Genomic DNA, 18,293 nt, shown 5'->3' with positions numbered 1-18,293 from the left:
ATAGTCCATTGTACAGAGCCTTATGAATACTTGCTGTTACTGGTGAGGTAAGTAAACTTTGCTTTTCGAAGGCTGGCTTCTAAGTGGCTTTTGAAATATAGAATTGGATGGTGAAGAAGTAATCCTTACAGTAGTCCGTGTCGCTGACTAATAACACCTCAGATGCAGCCATGTATCATCCTAATATTGATGGAGAGGAATTTTGACATTCTTGTCCGCGCAACATATGAGGGGTTGTGAAAGAATTGATCTGGCCATGCTAGGATCTGTTGTTCGGGTATGAATAGAACCAATGCGGGATGATGCTGTTAAATCCTATATTGAAGAGAGGGTGCAAGACAGGGCCGCTATTAAAAGCGGAGGTGAGACTCAGCCATACAACTTGACAAGAGTCGCCACCATCGGTAATCTAGAGCACACAGTGAACTACGTGGATAATTGTTGTCTCCGAGCTTCATTGAGGCATTGTCCTGGAGCTTCTTTTGAACATGTGTGGTGAAGTATTTTTCAATTATCTAAGACAAAAACGTGAGGTTGGTGATAAGCTGCTGTGATTGAATCTGACAAGCCTAGAGGGAAACCAGAAAGATGTCATGTGAAAGGTGTTGCCCGGATCCATCCAGATGACCAGAGAAGTTTTACAGTGGTTACATGTACGAGAGATTCACGGAATAAGGTAGAGGGAGTTGACGAGTTTTGAGACATCTTTAGCAGAGGTGGAGGTGAAGTGTGAATACTAGTGTGCTTTGTCTTCACTGCCAAGAGGGTGACTGACATAACTTCTGTAGCACTGCATTTTTCTGTGAATTGTTTGAGAGGTGGGTCAGAAGAGGGTTTATTACAGAGCTTGATTTTCTTACAAATAGCAGACGACCTTGACTGAACTGCTTTGCCTTTATGAAAAATCTCTCTGGGTCTTCAGAACCTTGAAATCTTGCTGCTATGTTGGTAGTTTTTCTTTTTTTTACATTCTGTATCAGTAGAGGGTTTAGGCTTAAATGGGCCCGTCTTTACAGAAGCACAACTGTTAATCAACATCTGAGAGATCAAATGAAATCTGTGAGCAGGGAGTGGACATTTTTGGTGGGGATGGATGTGGCTGAAAAATAACTAAGGTTGTTACAATGTGAATTGCTAGGAAAATTCTTGAAGTACAACCGTTTAAGCAGCTTCTGTTTTCCACAATGAAACATTTTGGAGTCAGTAGGTGAAAAGGGTGGTGTGGTTGGTCTATTTTTTTTAGCACTAGGACGTCCCATGTTGGGGTAGAATTTTGTTCTTTTTGAAGTGTTTTTCATTTGTTCATTCCTTCCAGTTGTAAGGGGGTAGCCAAATTTGTTCAACATGGTGGAGCGGATAAAGTCCAGGACATTGCCGTTGGTGCATGTAGAAAATGCAATGTGCTGTCTGACAGTTGTGGTTTACAGCAAGTGGAGACAGGGTTATTTTGTGGTGTTGGTAGTGGTTTACAAACAAAAGTTGAAAACGCCAAGGAAGATTTTAATGGAGTAGTTCCTTGAAGCTGGGGTGATATAGTTGTAGATCTTCATGAAGAAGGTGGAGCTTGTTCTGAAAGGTATGAAAGTATAGTGTCAAGTGGTGGTCAAAGCTGCAGCTATGGAGAAAGGGCAGGATGCAAGAATAATGACAGTAAAGCCACCTTGATCTCAAGATAGCCTTTTACTTCATCCTGTCCTGTTGGTTCGAGTGTGACTGATCTCGAGTACAAAGAAAACAAGATTTGGATGTACTGTTTCTGGACATATGGACAAGTTGACTTCTGGTCTAAAACTGAGTGGCTTTCTGTTCCCCTGGGAGAAAAAAGTAGATTGTATTCTAGCTCTGCCATGATCACGTATCTTCTCCTAGAAGGTCTAAACAAATGCTTTTTACGCTGTTACATATGGACGGCAATATCAATGACCTTTTTAGTATTTATATCCTGTATTGTGTCACTCAACTAGTATTTAGCAGAGAAAGTGGCTTGAATAGCCTCTTTTATTTACAAATAAGTGACTGATCTCGTCATATTGAACTTGTGGGAGCGGTGTAATGGGGGCTGTCGAGCTCTGGTCTGACAGATTAACAACCCTAAAAAGAGTTTTGGGGCAGTTGTTCGCCGCAGAGATTTCATTAGAGTAGTAGTGCTGCAAATTTTTGATTGTCCTTTAAGACCATCCTGTAAGTATGTTTTTCCTCCTGATTATATGCTTTGAGCCATATTCTTTCCAAGCCTTTACAAAGTGTTTTTCTGTTGAAAGAGGGCGTCATTATACCAAGGGGCCGGAGGAAAAACTCTGTGTTGTTCCCTACACAAGGTGGAGACCCAGGCACCTACTGTGGATGTAGACCGGTTGCTGCTATCCACATCAGCTTCTGCTACATTGCTTAGTGTTGGGCGGTGTGTTTAAGCAATGAATTAAGCTCTGAAATAGCCAGCTTCGACCAATTCCAACCCATGGAATTCATCTGTCCAGAACGAGTACCAGCCCAAATAGAACCTGGACAGAAAACTGGACTGCTGAGTGATCTGCTAAATGAATGCTAAAAACAATGCTTTTCCGGGAAGCATGGGGTGTGTTATAGGACTGACATCTGCTATCTGTGGGACCGGTTTCTCGTTGTACAAGAGCTTAGAGACCCTGGGGTGATAACGCGCTATACAAATGGAAATAAATAAATAAATAAATAAATAAATCTGTCCAAGGCAAAGGAAGGGGAGAGTTGAACTGGATATTGCTAAAATTAGAGAAAAAAAAAATCGGGTCTAACAAGTGCCCATGAATTGGGAGCTTTGTGATCGACTGCATGTCAAGTGCCTCAAAATCCTCCATCAAGGATATAGGCATTTTAAATGTCAAATCATCAAACTGAATGTTCAAGTCACACAGTATGATAAAATTGGCGAATTTCAGAATGTGTGGTGTAAGGGCCACAGAGATGCTCAAACTCCAGTTGGTAACATTACCAGGGAGACGGTACATAATTTTTATAAATTTGTAAATTAAATAGAGGCTATTCAAGCCACTTTCTCTGATACTTAAAGCACCTGCACAAGTATTCTTCCTTCGCCTGTATCAGGTGGAATGAACACTTTTGCCCCAATTCACGTGTCCGCTTTCATCTCCTTGCTATCCATCATTACGTTTGCATCCCCACTTGACTTATGCCCCCCTTCTATATTGAGTAGGTTGGCCATGTATACTATTGTGCATTTCACCTAGCTTTTGAATATTCCCCTCGCAGGTGGGAAGGTGCCTTTAGCATGGAAGAGGCCTTTAGTTACGCCCTTATTAAAAAAAGCCCTATCTCAATCAGCTTTTATGGGTTAATTACAGGCCAATTTCTCTACTGCCTACCTTAGCTTAGGTCTCAGAAAGGCACGTAAACTGGTATGTTACATCTTATGTAGAGCAGACCATCACAATCGTTATCAGAGTGGGTTACAGTACTGAATCCGCTCCCCTTGGTGTCATGGAATACCTGCGGGGTCAATTAGATTCTGGCAGTTTAGCGGCATGGATTCTATTAGATCTCAGTGCCACATTTGACACGGTCAACCATTCACATCAACACAGGTGAAAATCCCATGTGCTACCCTCTGGGGTGCCTAAGGGGTTGACCCCGAGGCCTCTCCTGTTCAATTTATATGCAAGGCCTCTTGCTGACATTGTGGCGGCCTATGGACTGACTCGTTCCTCATATGCCGACAACACACACATTGTGGTGTCCTTATCCACTAAGGACAATCAAACTGTGGAAGCTCTCAGCACCTACTTAACCCAAGTTTCAGCTTGGATGAACATCAATTCGCTGAAACTAATTGGGGACAAAACAGAGGTCCTGTTAGTAGGTAACCTTCCCCATATCTGGAGTCACCATCTCTGGCCTTCTACTCTGGGCTCCACCCACTCTCCGATGCAGGCAGTAAAAAGTCTGGATGTCTTCAGATAAAGAAAGTAGAAGCCACATATTTTGGGATTCTAAAGTGGCTGCAGAAAATCTTGCTGTGTCTAACGCTATGGTCCAACGTACAGTAGTACAGAGCTTGTTGCTAACCAGAATGAATTACGGCTACGTTCTTAACTTTGGTATGTCTAAATTCCTGCTCAAACGGCTACGAATTGTTCAAAATGTGGCAGCCCATATGGTTCTGTGTCCACCAAGGCATACTTCTACACCCACTTTGCTTTCTTCCTTGCACTGGCTGCCTATTGAGTAGGGGGTTAAATTTTAGACATTATGATACATGCACAAGTACCTTGCCAACAACACAGGGCCTCTGTCCTTAAAATCTTTGATATCAAAATACACTCTGAACCGCGGATTGCGCTCTGGCCAGCTAGATCTGGCCATGATTCCCAGGATCAGGAAATCAGGAAAGCAGGGCGGGCGGTCTTTCACATATCTAGGACCTAAATGGTGGAATGGTCTGTCACTCTCACTGAGAGCATGCGATTTTCTCATAGTGTTTTGGAAGAAACTAAAGACGTGTTTTTTTTCATCGGTAAAACTTGAAGGTCGGCGGAATCTTAATTTTAAATTCTCTGATGGTCTTCGGTACAACTGTTGGAACAGTCGGATTATTTGTTTTGGTGAGGATGTCAGCGCTGGGAAACTTACAAGGTAGCCATGCGCTGTACAAGTCACTATAGCATAACATGTGTAACAACTACTGGGAAACCAAAAAGCAATTATGGCTAGATACAGTGGCGCAACTATCTGCAAGAGACACACCCTCTGACACCATCCCGCACTATCATTCATTTAGCCCATGGGCGATTAAAAGTGGATTGCAAATGCACTGTAAAGGCTCAAAAACGTGTACCACATTTGTCTGTATCAGTTTTCTGTACTAAAATAATAGACCGCCATTCACACACGCAGAAGACACGAAGACAATGTCTGCAGAGCACACGTATGGTTCTGCTGTTTCACTACCCGAGTTAAGAGGCGGTTGCAACAGAGGGAGAGGAGCAATCAAGTTCTTACACGAGGTTTTGGAACACAATCCTGGGAAAGCTGAGCAGTTTGCCTCAGGCAGTATCAGTCCAACCTAGTGTGAATATGCGTGGGGATAGGGTGGAGGCAGAGATACGATTACACAACGATGCCATAAAACGATATCAAGAGGAGAACCTTCCTTTCTTTAACATCTATGTGACTGGAGGTGTGAAACGAGCACAGCAGCCGTAAAGCAGCAGGAATCACTAACAACGCGTGGTAAAACATGTAGCGTGTAAAGCACCTGTTGCTGACGAGCTTGTGGAACGTGCAAGCCACAAATAAAAATCCACTCAGCCTTTCACCCTTCAGACTTCAATATAATTATTACTGGGATCAATAACTAGCTCTGTTAGTTATATCGATCGCTGATGCTACCCCTCACTATCACCTGCATTATTACAAGAAACGTAATTCTCTGAATCTCAGACGTCAGTGAAATCAGAGTCAAACACTGAAATCCACTTTCATTCCCTGTCGAAAAATAAACATGCATTAGGGATTTCGAAAAGCACTTTCGCTTATGCAACTGACAGCATTACAGAGTGACGTGCAATGGGTACATGCCGCTTTATTTAGCGGTAATAACAGCAGTACGTAGAATCGTGAAGGTTAGGTGGCAAACATAAATTCAAAGAGTTGTGATTGGGTTCAAATACACCGGTGAAAACAAGCCACCGCCTACATCTAAGTGAATAACATTTCTAGAGCTAATGTAATATACAGGGGTGAAAGGTACATATGTACAGCAGAGTGGGCAGTAATTACTCATTTCTCTTTAGCTACAATAGATGATATTTAAATCTTGTTCTGAAGCGCTGGGTAGAGACGGAGTGGCTAGAATGCCTTCAGGGAGGAAGGCAAGGTCAGACATGGCCAGAAAATAGGCCCCAGCACCAAAATAAAAGTGGCCACCATTAGCGAATCAGATAGATATTTGGAAATCGAGGCAGTTTTAAACTTGTAAAGACAAGCTATATATTTGTTTTGCAAGATAATGGAAACTGTATCATTCATGCTGGAGGTAATGCTTGTGGTAATACCTTGGAAATCACCGGTGATTATCAGCCCACCAGACCATAAAACAGGCCTAAAACCTTGCAAAAAGTCAGCCTGCACACTAACCTGCCAAACCAGTCTCCTGGCAACGCCCGAATCCCCTGTGGCTAACCGGACCCTGGAGCCAGGTCCAGTGAAGAGGGACTGAAGATAAATGAATAAGAATTTAGAGGTGACTAAAAGCAGCGTGATTGCGAGTAGGAGATTATGGTTGATATATATCATGTTCCAGGTAGGCACAGAGATGAGTTCATATAGACGGGGTGGGGAAAAAAGGGGTAAAGGGGTCGCCAGCCTACACCTGTAAGACGTTTAAGGTAGAGGAGATGACTGGAGCAGAATCCCTTGGTTTTAGTATCTCTCCCTGAGATAAGCACTCTCTCTCAGGGATGTTGGTTTACTCCACCCCCCACCCCAGGTTACGTAGGTGATTTCATAGTATCCCTGGATCAAGTCTTAGCCCCCAAACGTATCACCCATACAAAATTCACCATTTTAGGCGATTTTAACATACAACTGGAAAGGGCAGGTGATCCGCAGTCCATCTGTTTTTGAAAACTCTGGCCTCCTTTAAATAATAAGAGCCGATACAGGTCCGACACATAGGGCAGGACATGCCTTAGATGGCATCCTGTCCAGCACATTGACGATATATTGGAAGGACCCGTGCCATGTGACCTGGTCTGACCATTTTTAGCCCCGTTTTCTTGGCATTTGGAATGTCTGGAGAAAATCAGATTCCCCCAACTGCGGAGTGGGAATAGATGTTGGAACAAGGTTTCTACCGCAGACCGTAGGAGGATCCAGACTGAATCCAAATCAGTAATCACAGACTCGGTAATAGACAGTGGCATTGTTATTAGGTCCTCGCTCCCGGAGGCAGCCGTTTCCGTGGCACCTAGGAAAGTACTTTTGACCCATTCAGCAAAATGGTTCTCTTGGGAGTTAGCATGCAAAAAACTCCACGATCATGAAACAGACAAAACTCATTACAAACTGGCCCTTAAGGATTATTAAAAGAACTCAAGTGGGCTTGGAGCTCCTTCCATCCCCAATCTATTAACGAGGCAGATAGTAATGGGAAGGAGATTTTGAGCTTCACGTACCCTAAAATTATGTCCCCTGCACCAGAGATTAATCAAGTACTATGCTCGATACTCAGTGACTTTTTCAAGGATAAGATCCTTAAAATTCAGATCAATTTAATGGGTTTGAATCATTTGACCCTCATGCCAGGGCCTGGAGACATAGTAGGACCAACAGCAGATTTTAAGCAGGCGTCCTTTCATGACCCTTACATTGAGGCACTCCTAGCAACGCTATGCCACCTCATATCCTGAAGACTATAGCGAATATTATTGCCCCAATCTACCAGGAGCTATTTGTCATCTCCCTTCATTCAAGTGTTCTGCCTGATGACTGGAAAAGAGCAAACGGTATTACTTTGCTTTAAAAGGTTAATGCTGACCCTGAAACACTGGCAAACTTGCAACCAGTTTCTCTGCTCCCAGCAGCTAAGAAAATCCTCGAGAAGGTGGTGAACCAGCAGCTTACCACCTTCCTGGCTGAAAACTAGCTGTTACACACAACCCAATTTAGCTTTAGAGTCGACGGTATTGGAGGTCTCTGAATCTATTAAGACCAGTATGGATTCTGGACATAATGTTGCTCTGGTGCTGTTGGACCCATCAGCAGCATTTGATAAGGTGGACCATAACATCTTGCTGCACAGGCTAGAACATCTGGGAGTGACAGGATCAGCCTTAGGCTAGCTGGGTTCTTTTCTTGAGAGACGCAAAGCAGCTAGTTTGGATGAAGTCTTATGCATCTGGAGCTAAACCGCTGAAATGATGGGTGCCTCAGGGCTCCTTGCAGAATCCTATTGTTTTCAGCGTTTATATGACCCCATTGGCATATCTGGTTGAATCCTTTGACATGAAGGTCCTATCATATGCGGATGATACGCAGATGCTGCTCACTTACAGTGAGGACTCTGTGAGTGCAAAAGAAGCATTCAACTTTGTATGTAGGTGTTGCTTAAATGGCTCAAGGCTAATAAATTACAGTGCAGCCCAGACAAAACTGAGACCTTATTGTTCGGATTGAATCCCCTACCCAGGTAGGAAGGAGCATGCCCCAACAGTATCCACTCCCACCCCCTCCCCACCCCCTCCAATGGCGATGGCCAAACATCTGGGTGTAATGTTAGACTATCAATTATCATTCAGTGCACAGCAGTCAGCAGGAGTTAAATCATGCTTTTGGATTTGCCACATGCTTAGGAAATTTCTCAACTTCTTGCCTCATGGTGCGCGCGTCACTGTGGTCAGGGCACTGATTGTTTCAAGCCTGGACTGTATCAATGTTCTGTACTTAGGGCTTCCTGAATATCTGGTTCAGTGTTTACAAGTAGTTTACAAGTAGTACAGAACATGGCAGTCCAAAAACTACTCAAGCAGGCGTCGGTATCTCAGCAGGGGAAAAGCTTCATTGGTTTAGCGCTCCGTAAGTGCATTATGTGTAAGGCTTGACATGGACTCATCAAGCCCTCCATTAAAAATGGGCCCATATAGAGGATCAAGGAATATAGACAAAGGAGGTCTCTGCACTCTGGTAATGCCAGTTTACTCTGTCTCCCGTTCTAAAAAACAACGAAGAGGGGGTTCCTCTTTCACAGTCAGGGCGGCCAGCATTTGAAAGCAATTGCCTGGGCATTTGAGATCTATCACGGAGGAAATGAGATTCAGGAAAGAGTTCAAAACCTATGTATTCAAACTACAGGGACTGTAGGACTCCCGACTAACCACGCCACTATTTCTGTCTCTGATTGCCTAAGTGTCGGGGCACTCTTGGAGAAGCAGTGCGCTATAGAAGAACCTCTCATTCATTCATTCATTCTGTATCACACACTTGTCAGAAGCATGCCATTTACTGCTTTGAATACAAGTGTCAGTAGTTTATATACGTCTCTGCTTTGGCAGAGAGCTAGCCTGCTCAATGGTGATAAAATGAGGTGGGGTATGCCTAGGAAGATTACACAGAGTTCTTGTGGTAAAGGCTAGGACCTTGCCGGATGTGGTAAAGGAATACTGAGGGAAAACCACAAGATGTTGAGTAGTACACAAGCCCTCTACTGAAATAATTTACGGAGTACTGGTTGAGTTGCTACTGAGTACTAGTGACTTGATCAGTGATGCGGTTGTACTGAATCGAATGTGTGAGCAGATCTTGGGTGTGATGAGTAATTGATATGATGATGCAGTGGCTTGCTCGGCCTGAAGGATTCCTTTTTGATGAATGGGTTGAAGACAATGCTAAGGTTTCTGGCTGAGGAGGAAAACCAGAGGGCGTTGGGCAGATAGGGATGATTTAGTCAGAAAAGTAGGTACTAATGAGGAAGGAGAAGTATAGGACCTCAGCTTTAGAGGAGTTTTACAAGGGTGACCCTGAAGATGTGCTGTGTTAGATGACAGCAAGACTGAAGCACATGATTGCATGTCCAGTGAAAAAAATACATAAGAGAAAAAGTTTTGGCAACATCAGCGTCAAGACGTTACGTCACTGTGGAAGGTGGTGTAGAGGGCCAAGGACACAGCATTCGAGATGCCCACTGGAAACGGGGCAGGAGGAGGTATTTTGAAATTCGAAGTGACTGAGAAAACAACCTCTGACAGAAAAATAGGAGACATGTCATTTAATTACTAGGCCAATGGTTTAGTTACTTGACAAAGTATAGTAGAAATGAATTTTCCACGGTGTTAAGGTAGCAGCTAGGTCTAGAAGCAACAGTGGCGATACAGGTGGATAGTTGTGAGGCGCAGTTTCCAATGGGTATGGAATTCTAACTAGGAAGGGTGTTGAGCATATTATTTCAGGACAGACAGATAGTTGCGGGGGAGCATGGTCGGTGGGTGTTTTTTTTTCTTCTGGAAGGAAGAGGTAAAATGACTGCAGATTTTAAACATGTTGAGTAGGTGCCAGATGTAGGGTAATAGATGTAGAGGGGAGTTGGAGGACAAACATTGGATGTTAGTGCAAGAAGTTTAATGACATGAGGAGGGAATGACTTGGGTGGTGCAGAAGATGGATTGCTTCGACTACTGGTCTGTAGTGGAAGTGCTGTTGGGGTGTAAGTGGGATGGAGGGGGAGCACAGTGCAAAAAAGTATATAATAAAATCACTGACTGACTATTGAGGTGGTGTGGAGAGTAGGCTGCAGATAAGGTGTGCCAGACTCTGTGTGAGAGGCTGAAGTGAGGAAAAAGTTGCGAAAGTATGAAGGCATGGCACTGTGGTGGGTGTAGGAGACATTCAGATTTGTGGACATGTGGAACTAAAGAAAGTGCATAGAAGACAGTGTGAAATAAAGATTTGCTCCAGAGATATTGAACAGATCAAACGACGTGTTGTTCTTTAGAGGAGCGAGTTCCTAGAGTATTTGGGTTAAGAATGCAGGAAGGGATGGAGGGAGGTTTCCTCTTAGAGTCAATGGTGTTAGTGAACTGAATGCTAAGTAAAATGTGTTGATATTGGGATCCTATGGAGAGGTGACCAGTCAGACTGCTACAAAGCAAGAAATAAACGCATCAGAGAGGGTTTACTGTCTTAGTGAACCATAAACAGAGCTTTGGTTCTAAGGGGATTGAGGCGAAAGTCCATAACAATGAAGAGGACCAAGAAGTAGGCACAGTCATGCATTTCGGGAATCTCTGCTTCAACACTGTAAATGCTTCTCAAGCTTTAGCATTACCACCTGCACGTCTCTACATGCCGCACTTGCTTTAAGCCCACTTTTTCTCAAAATCGGTTGATTCGAGACATGCATCTAGTGTACTTGTATCCGGGTCCACTGTGAGGCTGACTATTGCCTGACTTCCCTGCAGGCACCATTACAGAGATTCGTTTTTCAGAGAAGTGATATATGTAGCTCTAATTCATTTACTCTGTTTGTACAGAAGTGCTAACGGAACACCAGACAAGCTACATATTTCATTCATTCACACGGCAGACCGTGCTCAACACACATTGCATTAATCAAGTCGCTTTGCTGAGAACTACTTCATACACGTTTCCCTCGCTCGGACTGTCGAACCATGCTACATATGATATCCCTTTCATTCGGTTTGCAAGACCGTTCTAAGGTCTCATTTCATTCATTCATTCGTTCACTGTCATTACAGAGCCTTGATGTATAAATATTTTACTGAATCTGTTTTCAGGGCTATGCTATGTACCTCGTTCGTTCACTCCATAGACTAACACTAAGCAAGTATTTCCTTTGTTACCTCTGCCTGCACTGCTTTCCAGTGACTGCACCTCTGAAGAAATCCAAGAGTGCCTGGATGCTTATCGATGTTCTTCATTCATTCATTCATTCACTCAGATTGCATTGCATTCAGCCTGCACAGTTGTGCTTGGTTCTTATTTCATTCATTCGCTCAGGGTGCAAATTAGCACTAGCTAAGCATTTCCTTGACTCACTCAGAATCCAGAGCCATGCCACACACATATTTCATTCACTCAGATTCCATAGTCTTCCTTTTGGGAATGACCATCCATTGCATGGTATCACCCCTGATTTTTGGCTCGACTTTTGATGACTGCAGAAAGTTGTGTTCTTTCCCTCTGCTAACCAGTGGTAAAGTGCCTTTGCTCCCCTTTTCAGCATGATGAAATTGGTATACCCCTAATCGACATATTTAATTTACCTATAAAGCCATAGTACGTGGTACAAAGTGTACCCAGGACTTGTAAGTTAAATGTCACCAGTGGACTGTGTCACCCCTTGTGCCATCCACCAGAGGGACAGTGTAAACATAACTACAGGTCTTCCATGTGTAGCCTGGCTGTGCAGACTAAAACTGCAAATTCGACCTGACAAATTAACCAATTTTGACATGCCTAAACCTTCATTTTGAACATTAATAAGTTACCCCTAAGTTGGCATTCCTGCTTGTAAAGAATGGTACATTGTATTTAACATTATACATATACATTTCCTACTTTTAAACATGCTGTTACAGTGGCAAGGCCCTAAAAGCTATTTTCACGTAACAGGATTAGCTGTACATAGGAAAGCAATCAGGTTCAAGATTACATTTAATATGGTTATCTCTGCTAGGAAATAGCTACGAACTTCTTTTCCAGTTTTTTGTAATAATAATAATAATAATAATAATAATCCACATTTGTATAGCGCACAATCACCCGTTAGGGTCTCTAGGCGCTGGGGGCCATCGGGAAGATTAAGCAAGCTATTGCCCAGAGTCGCATGGTGCTGGTCTAACCTGCCGCCGGAGCTGGGGATCGAACCCTGATCCCCAGATTCCAGCGTCAGTCGTGTAATATGTATTGCAAGCCAAATTAACTGGAGAAGTCAAACTTGTAATACATGTTAAAGAAAATGTACTTTTAGTAATTGTACCTTTCCCTGCCATAAGCATCTATCGGCATATTTTGCATGGGTTACAACTGTCAGTGAAAAGCTGAATAGTCCCCTTGATGAGGTGTAAACTTGCTCTCAGAGCTGAGACAAGAGCCCTGAGTCTGGGGAGGTAGTCTGTTCCTCTGACAGGATGCAATAAATACCAAAGGAGGGAGTGGAGAGTTGGTGCCCTACTCAAACACCTAGGGTGGATTCAACCTCCCCTTTCAATTATTTATAAACAATTGGATCCACCCATCAGGGATTGTGATAGAGGATTTAGATCAAGAGTCATATGTATTTTCTACATTGGTTGGAAGCACATTGTGTTTCTTAAATACCCCTCACACATCAAAAGGGCCCTTGGTGTCATGTTTTATCATAGGGTCTTCGCGTCCCTCTTCGGAACGCGGCGTGCTACTACCAGCAAATGCGCGGGAGCACTGATCTTTTTTCACTATGCGTGGTGTGAGAGAGGGTGAGTGGTAGGGTCAGAAGTGAGTGAGAAGTGAATGTTAAAAGATACCTAGCTCCTGTGGAGTAGAACATTTTTATATTCCATGGTGCCGGTATTATTAAAAACGGTGTGAGGCGGAGGTGTGTTGTGTTAATGTACAAGACCTCTTGTGTGTGTCAATATGTTTCGAAGCGTGCTGCTTCGTCCTCAGGACGGGTTCACAGATCCCTACCCTACTCACATAGCATGTGTGACAATGTCTTACAATGGTTAGATGCTAGATATAAACAAGTAATGAATGTTACATGTACGACACAATGGTCTCAATCTGATTTGCGATAAAGAAATTCCTTTAAGTGTAATTTGCTGTATTGAAGGCAGTTGCCTCATGAGCCTTACAAACGCGGGGGACCAGGTGCTATTTGCACTATGTACCAGGGTACTACCTTGCACTAACGTCCCACCTCACGGCTCCGTGGATCAATGATCATTTGGGATGACAGGATGACCATCTGGGCTGTGCCCAGGAACTTAACTAAGGTCGAAGAGGCATATCCTTTCACAGGCAAAGGTTAGCTTACACACAGAGACTCCTCACACCCCTCTCCAACACCCCAAATCCCTGGAGCTCAGTGGCTGAGATTAATTCAAGCATTCCATGCATCACTTTTTTGTATGTTTTAGTTTGACACACTAAGTGGGCCCTAAGTGGATTGGTGTGCAAAATAACAATTGACTGGGAGGCGGCCTCTAGTAATTGCCAGTGGTTGAGTTTAATCCAAGCATTCTATCCAGCAGTTCTTTTTTATACTTTATTGACACCTCTGGGGTGGGCACACAGGCTCTGTACAATTGGGGACGGGTTGTGCCACCCTGGCATTAGGTAGAGAGGGGCACTGTGCAATTGTTTGCAGTAAGACATGCAGGAAGAGTTGCAAAAGTGAGTAGGGTTGCCTCAGGGAAATGTTACCATATTAGTTACGGAGGGGACAGGAGACACCCCCACTCAAAGGCTGGTGAATGGCATAAATGTGGCACTTACAGTACTCTCCAGAGAGCACTTTCTGGGGCTACGGGAGAACAGAAGACAGAGCCTACTGTGTGGGACTTTTTGGCCTGAAAGACCTCTGGAGGAACGGGACCAGCTTGCCAAGCTGATACTACAAAGGTGCTTTGTTGCTTGGCCAAAGATTCAGGATGCTCCCGCTTGGAGCTTTTGAACAGCAGCAAATCCAATTCAGATGGATCTTGCGGAGAAGGTATCTGGCCTTGTGGAGCTCGCTTTGGCCACAGCCTTGCCCCGCTTGAAGAATTCAAGCTCCAAAAAAGTGACTAAGTCCGAAAGTAGAAATCTTCACCAGGAGAAAGCATGAAAATAATCCGGGTGTGAGGCTGCGATATTTAAATTCCTCGCAAACCGAGTTTTACGGCCTAAAGTCAACAGCTTCACTGAGACGTCATCATTGGCTATCCCTCAACATGGAACCATCTTCGGCCTAAGCCGGCTGCCTCGTCCCCTTGAGGATTTTTTACTTCCATTTCAGTAAGAGACTAAGGGCCTGATTTAGAAGTCAGCAGAGGGGAATACTCCATTACAAAGGTGACAATATCCCTTTTGCCGTATTACGATCACATTCTATCCTATGGGGATTGTAATATGGCGGACGGGAAAGTCACATTTGTGACAGAGTATTTCCTCAGCCGACTTCTAAATCAGGCCCCAAGTCTGAAGGTTAAACTTCCGACCAAATCAAACCTGGTTGCTGTGTTTGACCCGTGGTACCGGTCAAGTGCAACCAGATGAGCGCAGTTGGGGCGTAATGCTTTTTTTTGTAATTTTTACATTTAAAATCTTAGAATTTTTAACTGTGGTTTCCCTTATTGGATTTCTGTTACTTTTATGTCATTTTATTCATTAAAATGTGCTCTATCTTTCTAAATCCTTTTTTGTTGGTTTTTGACTTTATTATTGGTTGCATACCGCATAAATACTTCTACACACTGACTCTAAGTTAAGCCTGCCTGCGCTGTGCCATAGTTACCAGGGGGGTTGAGCCCAGCTTAAATTAGTGGCTTTAAGAATTCACCCTGGCAAGGATTGTGGTTATTACTTTGGATGGGTACTCGCCCCCTCTGCCCCCTACCTAAATAATATCCCAATTTCTTACACTTTCTTTAGGTGTATTCTATTCATTCATTTTGCAGGAACATGCTACATACATATTCCATTCACTCACTCTTTATGCAGTGCTGTACTGTACAGTATTTGATTCGGTTTGTAGAACCATACTACACAAGAACTGTATTTATTCACTCACTTTTCCGAACTTTGCTCTATATGTATTTCATGTATTTATATGTACATAAGTACCACAAAGCTAGCTATTGAACGCTGTTCATTCTGATCAAAAACTGTATTTTATACATTCCATCTGTCAGCAGATGTTTTTGCCTTGTAAGCGTTTTATTTGTTCACTCGAACTCCAAAGCCTAGATAAAGCGAATTTCATCCAATTAATTTGAAGGCCAGCACCACATCTGTTTTTCTCTCATTCATTCAGTTTGCAAAGCCATGCTACATATGCATTTCATTCAGGCTTCTAGCTCTTTTTTTCAAATGTCTTTTTTAAATATATAGCACGTGTTACAACTCTAGCTTGCTCGGCTGAGTAGGTGTTTGGAATATCTCACTCAAAAGGTACCTACTTCATCCATACAAGGATTAAGGTTTCAGTCAGCCTTGCCAGGATTCAGGTGGAGCCAGCAGGTCACATACAGTTCTCAGCAGCAAGTGTCACGTCACTGGACCAAAATTCTGCTGCCTTGATTGCTGTATAGGGTGACCAACATTCCCGATCTCTGCACCCCGCATTTGAGGTGTCTGTTCCATACTTAGCTGGTGAAGAATACCAAATGTCCTGCTTTTTTTGTTTTTCTCGGGATGGTGCAGGATGACTGTCTCGCGGCGAACTCTGAGAAAACAGTTTCATTTTTTCGAAGCACCTCAATCGGCCGAGATGTCCCTACTCTAACACTTTGATACAGAGCTGTGCACAGGAGATTAAAAGGGGTCAGATAATGTTGGCATTGTAACTGGAATGGAGAAAAGGCCAGTTTAGGAACTAGTTTACCTTTGAAAGGGCTAATAAGGAATGGAAGCGCCTACAGTGATAGGTCATTGAACCAAGGAGATGCCCTAAACCCATCAGCAAGATTGACTTAATTACCCAGTAGTCCCTGCAAACTAAACATCTCGAAACGCCTTGTTATGCAGCGTATTTGACCAATGTAATGCTTGGGAGGAAGGAAGGATTCTGTGCGCTTATCTCAAGGGTTCAGGCAAAACGGAATATGTAAGTCACCATCTTGGCCAGGAGTTCAAGCGCAAGTTCCTGGCCGTGGTTTTCGTTCACAGCTCGCAGGAGCGGTTGCAAATGCGGGTCTTGGTGTTGGGAGCGGCTTTTCGGGCTTGGAAGCAGTTGGTCTAAGTCCTTAAGTCCCCTAGGTAGACTGGGCTGGTGGCCAGGGAGTCACAGTGTAGGAGACATCAAGCCAGACGAAATGGCACCAGAGGGGAGGAGCCGGTGAGCCCATACCGGGGCAGGAGTGAGGAGACCACACCAAGGAGACTGCACACAGCTGTATTCTCCCAAGCAGTGCTACACCCCATTTGCAACGGCAGTGAGTGCCTCACTCCTCAATTTTTATTTTGAAACTTAAGTTGCTGCCAATTATCTGAAATAGTGTGAGGCTTGGCATTAGGCCTTGGTTCCCGAGGCCAGTGATTCCCAAACTGTGCACCGTGGCTCCCTGGCGGAGGGGAGCCGCGCACCAAGCACTTTAATGCATTTAATGTTGAAGGGTATGTTGCTTCAGGTAAACAAATTAGATTTAAGAGCATGATGTCGATGATTTGTAAGTGACAAGCCTAAAGCTGTAAACGTAGTGCTTAACTGGTGGAATGTTGAGGGAGATAACCTCCGTATTTCACTGGATCCCCACGTTCCATCACTCCCAAAGTAAGAGGAAGATGCCGGATAAATTTTGTTAGACTTGTTAATAGTTTCGTTTTTTTCCAAATGCATTTTACACCAATGCAAGGTCAGGAAAGTACAGTTGTCCTGTCTATTAAACACACTAAGTATTATTAACCACTTGGATGCTAAGGCCTTTTCCATCCTTCCCATGTAATTTCCATTGAAATGAATGGCAACTCCATGACGAGCTGAGCTCGTCATGAGCGTCGAAGGAGTTAAGTATTTACATTTGCACTTGAACCATAGGTACTTCCAGTACACATTTATTTCAGTACACATACATTTCAAGACAGGCCTGCTCTCTCCAAGAGCACAGGGAAGTAAAACACCAAATACGGCATAATGTCAACATTTAGAAGCAAGAGCGAGGGACGTTTAATTTTTTTTTTTTAAATCAGAGGAATTTATTTGACTTTCATTAATTTGGAGGCAATTTTTGGGAGGAGACAGCTAAAATAAAGCTGTATGTAGTTTACGAAAGTGTGAGTCACCCTGCTGAGACAGGTGTGTTGGCACGTATGACATGGGTAGAAATGGAAGTGCATGCAAATATTTTTCAAGTGCAGACACAATTTGGCAATGGGGACTACATGCATAGGTGTGCCTTCTTGCACTGTAAGTGGGATAAAAAGTTTGACGGTACGCTAAAAAAAGGCATGGGCAAAGAAGTGTAACTAGCAATATTTTAGTAGAGGTGCCGCCTTAGTAATACGAAACACCCTGTGTATATGATAATAATACCTTCATCAGCTGCATCCCAATTATTTTCTGGGAGAAAAATGCAAGTACTCCTGAGGCCGGGTTAACATCCCTCCTCCCTTCAGAAAAACTAACAGTGGGGAGCCACGGGCAATGGCCAATGGGTCAAGGGAGCAGCTGGTCGAATAAGTTTGGGAACCATTTGCCTACGCAGTGGCGACGTAAAAAGCGGCATTAGGCCGGTGCGGCTTGCTCCATGCCTAGGGGCCTGATGTGCAATGACTTGATGATGTTTTTTTAGACTGCATCATTTTATAGACTGCACAATTGGATACTGCATTCGCAGTTTAATGGATTATTAGATCTTCTTGCCTTTTTTGCTGGCTGTTTTGGATACTGATGCACTCTGCAGCGTGACCGGTTTCTAAGGCTCGTGCAGGTGTGGGGCGTCAGTCCATCAAAGGATACTATACAGAGAGAGATAACCCAACGTGAAGGTGGAGTTCATTTGATAAAGCATTAAGGACTGAGGTGTGCATTGGAATTTGCCGGTGTGCCTCCCCTGGTGTGGTTGAATTTTATAGTCTGAGAAGTCACTACTGGCCTTTGGCAC

At 43.7% G+C, this 18,293-nt stretch overlaps 1 protein-coding gene across 1 annotated transcript in view; it reads right to left on the bottom strand.

Annotated features, from left to right (window-relative positions):
• The window catches only part of IQGAP1 (IQ motif containing GTPase activating protein 1), a 488,190-nt gene that overhangs the window by 438,781 nt on the left and 31,116 nt on the right, over positions 1–18,293 (bottom strand). The window lies entirely within an intron of this gene.

Source organism: Lissotriton helveticus, chromosome 3_1 (assembly GCF_964261635.1).
Source record: "Lissotriton helveticus chromosome 3_1, aLisHel1.1, whole genome shotgun sequence".
In the NCBI taxonomy this organism is placed as follows: domain Eukaryota; kingdom Metazoa; phylum Chordata; class Amphibia; order Caudata; family Salamandridae; genus Lissotriton; species Lissotriton helveticus.
The sequence above is the reverse complement of the archived record's forward strand: the minus strand, read 5'-3'. Positions and strand labels throughout refer to the sequence as shown.